This window comes from Castanea sativa, chromosome 7 (assembly GCF_040712315.1).
Source record: "Castanea sativa cultivar Marrone di Chiusa Pesio chromosome 7, ASM4071231v1".
Classification (NCBI taxonomy): Eukaryota; Viridiplantae; Streptophyta; class Magnoliopsida; order Fagales; family Fagaceae; genus Castanea; species Castanea sativa.
In genome coordinates, this window is record NC_134019.1 from 5,005,208 (window position 1) to 5,009,713 (window position 4,506).

The window sequence follows — 4,506 nt, forward strand, 5'->3', positions numbered from 1 at the left end:
GGTCTCTTGATCTAAGAGTTGATCCTTAACCCATGTTGTCTTAGTACATGGTCATTCTCTTGTGATCCCTCCTCACTTTGATGGAAGTAACTATGCCTATTGGAAAGTAAGGATAAAAGCCTTCCTGAAATCTATAGATAAAAGAGTGTGGAACTTCGTTGAATACGGATGGGAGAAACCAACTACTCAAGTTAGTGAGTGGTCAACGTCCCAAAAAGAAGTAACCACTTTTAATAGCAATGCCATGAATGCTATTTTAATGCTGTTTCTATGGAAGAGTTCAGGAGAATCTCAAATGTTGAGGTTGCTCATACTGCTTGAAAAATTCTCCAAACTGCGCATGAAGGCACACATATAGTTAAAATTAATAAGTTGCAGCAGTTAACAACTAGATTTGAAAGCATTAGAATGTCTGATGATGAAAGTTTTCATGAATTCTATGCTAAGCTTAATGATATTGTTAATTTTGCATATAATTTGGGTGAAATATATGATCAACCTAAGATTGTTAGGAAGATACTTAGATCCATAAATGAGAACTTTAGACCCAAAGTGACTGCCATTACAGAAAATAAGGATGTGGACTCCATCCCTGTTGCTGAACTTATAGGATCTCTTCAGTTCTATGAGTTAGACCTACCTAAAACAAACAAATCCAAATCAATGGCTCTTAAGTTAGTTGATAATGTCGATGACAATGGATTTGATGATGAACTTTCTTCTACAGAGATTGCATACCATGCCAAGAACTTTAGAAACTTTCTTAGGATTAACAATAAAAGGGCAAGAGGTAAGAAACAATGTTGAACCTAAGAATTTTAAGAAAACTAAACCAACTAAAGTCAATAATGCAGATAAATCAAAAGAAAAAGGTGGTCATCTTCTAGTAATTCTTTAGGTCAACAATGTTTTGGTTGTCAAGGGTATGGTCATGTTAACTCTGAATGTCCAACATTCTTGAGATCAAAGGGTAAAGCACTAGCTGTAACTCTTAGTGATGGTGAAATTTCTAATCACGAGTCTGGAAGTGATAAAGATGAAAACTTTTTTGCTTTCACAGCTACTTCTATAGTTGATGAAAGTGTTTTGGTTGAAGAGATCCCTTTTGATGAGTAACTCTCTGAATGTACTGACTTGCAAGAAGTTTATAACAAGCTATGCAAGGTTGCTGCAAAGGATGCAATGAGTGTAGACTTAGGGCTAAAGAAGATTGCCACTCTTGAACATGAAAAGAAAAAAATGTTTTTGAATTTTCTTGATGCTAATGAACTGGTTAATAAGGTGAAGACTAAAAATATGATGTCACTTGATAAGATTAAGAACCTAGAACTAGAATTATCTGTTGCTAGAAAACAAACAAATAGGCCTGCTAGTTCTAAACTTGATCACATGTTGAGTATTCAGAAGTCTCCATTAGACAAAACAGGTTTAGGTTTTGTTGATAGCAAATCTGTGTCTGAAACTCATTCCACAAATTTTGTTCTTTCTTTTGTGCCATCAAAGATAAAGGTTGTCAAACCAATAGAAGTTACTCTTGCTCCTAGGAAGATTAGGGTTGATCTTAAAGAGTCTAAGCCTAAGAATCCTAACCTCTCTAAGGACAAGAAGCATGATAGACCATTGTGGGTTTGTCATTTTTTATGGAAAGGCTGGGCATACTCTCCTAAACTGCTTTAAGTTGTAAGCTACAAAGCGAACAAATAAGCAAAAAGTACTTGTGCCTCAAGCACAAGATCCTATGTCACTTATTGGTGAAATAGTAAAGGCTTTAAACTTTTATAACAATGCCGGAGTTGCTCATCATTCTAATATGAATAATAACTCCAAAACCAGAGTTACATTTAAAAAGTTTTGGATGCAAAATGCTCAATCTAATTGAGTCTCTTTGACATGGTCCTTGAGCTTCATTTCAAAATCCTTTGTGACCATTTTTTCTTTGATGTTTTGTTTTCTTTTGCTTTTAGGATTTGCATTACATTACATTCATGCATTTCATATTAGGTTGTTTTTGTTTGTTTCTTTCAAAAAAAAAAAAGGAAAGAGGAATGTGGAAGGATGTGTTTGTATTACATATCATGGATGTGTAGCTAAGGTTGACCATATTATCTTTATATAATATGTGTGTGTACCTTGATTAGCTTGGATGGGCTTATTTTTATGCACTTTTCTAGTTTTAGCTATGTAGTGCATGTTGTGTGGGAGTTGTTATAGTTTTTGATCACATGATCTTGATTTTAAAGTCACATGCTTTTGATTGTAAGGACTAAATTTTTTTAAGAAAAAGGCATAAATAGTCATCTCACCACTGTTTACTAGCTAATCATGAACACTTTAGTGCATATCGTAAGATTTTATGCTCGAGAAAGTGTAGCACACGCACTAAAAGAAAATAAGGTATAGCCTTAAAATAAAAATAAAAAAATAAAAAACGGCAAAGAAAAAAAAATGCATGCATACAATAAGGCTTAAAAAAAAAAATGCATGATTGCAAGCTTGTTTTCTAGGAGATGTGAGAGTCATATGATGTAACTCTTTAGGTGATAGTCACTTTCAAACTTATGTGATGAATAATGTAGAAATTGTGATTGATTACTATCTATAAATCACCTCACATGTATCTCATGCTGTTACTAGTTGCACACACTTCACAAGTTATTCTTTGCTAAACTTAGTACATGATATTGTGTGTGAATTTGGTTTGGCCATCCAAGATTATATGTTCTATGATTTTGATACAAAATATGTTCTTTGGATTGAAATTTGGGATTTTTGTTGATTGGGTTGTTTTTGTTCATATTTAATCATTGGATTTTTGTTCCTAGGTCATATACATATGATTCCCATCCATTAATTGGATTGGTTTTGTGATTTGAGGAAAATAGAAAATTCTAGGGTTTGGAATTTTGAGAAATTAGTTTTTTTTTTTTGTTGGTTCAATTGGGCTTAAATTGATGAAATTGGCTTGTGTAATTGATAAATTATATCATTATATGATGTTTCCTAACTATTGTAATGATTAATTGGTCAATATTTTTTGGTTTTAAAAAATGAGTTTTTCAAAAATTGGGGTTTTTGGTTAAAACTCTTGGTTCAAGTCAACGTAGAAGAATTGATCATTTTTTTTTTGGGCATTAGAACATGCATCATATGAGCATTCATTACATGCATCATATAGATTGTTATTTATTGCTAAATTTTATGCTCTAACCTTTTCTAATGCAGTCTGCCCTTGATTTTTGTGTTTTTCTTGTTTTTCCTTTTCCTCTATACTCTTAGAATCATGGTTAGGAAAACTAGAGCCAAGAAAACCTCTACTTCATCCTCCTCTTTTGATTTTCAGAGTGATAGGTTTCAGTTTAGATCAAATCAAGAGGCTTATGAGAAACTTAATGTTTTTAGATCTGTTTGAGTTGAACGTAAGGTTGTCCTAGATAAGATAGACCCTGAGATTCGTAGGAACTTTGAGCGTCAAGGTTGGTTACCTCTTTTAGATGTAGATCATCACCCTCCGGCTGCTTTGATTAGAGAGTTCTATTCAAACCTCTTTATCCACTCCAATGATTCCAACATTCACTTTGTGAAGACTTGGATAAGGGGTGAAGAGTTTGTTATTACCCCTGAGGTAGTGGCTTCTGCTCTTAGTGTACCTTTGGTACAACAGCCTGTGTATCCTTATACAGAGATTCCTCCTTTCGACGACATCGTGTATCTTCTCACCAGTACTACCGTTAGTTGGGTTACTAATCCTAAGGTTACCACTCATGAGCTTACTGAGCTCAATTATTTGTTTTTTTGAGGATAACTTGTCATAGTATTTGGCCTATTTCTCACATATATACCATTCCTTTTGAGAGATGTGTGTTCTTGTATGCTCTCATCAGTGATGCTCTTATCAGTTTCCCTACCCGTTTCATTCATTCTCATGTTAAGGTTCATAGGAGTAGCGCAAAGTCTCATGGTCTGTTTTTCTCGGTTTTTATTTATAGGATTTTATTAGACTTAGGTTTAGAGGATTTCCCTACTTCTGAGCCTATTCATATCATAGCTCCCATAGGTGCCACTTTTCTTAGGCAAATGGTTGCTTAGTTGAAAGCAAGTTCTAAACACCCTCGTGTCGAGTCTTCTACAGGTAATGCATCTCGAGCCCCTCCTTTTGGTGATCCTTCTAGGCATTTGTGGACCCCACAGCTGCCGTGGATCCTCTACCATCTACTTCATCCTCGTCATCTATGCGTACTATGTTGGGGACATGTCTCACCGTTCAGGCGACGCATGGACAACTTTTGTTGGATTTGCTCAATGAGGTTGTGGCCTTACGAGTAGATTTGATAGATGCTAGAGGTGCTTCTCCACCGGCTCCACCCTTTGATGAGTCTTGATTGCCATTTGGCAATACGTCACAAAAAGGGGAAGTACATAGAAATAGGGGGAGATGGAGATGAGGAGTTTGATTTTTTGGCTATAGATTGTATTTTAAGAGATATGATATGTATTAGCTTTATTTTG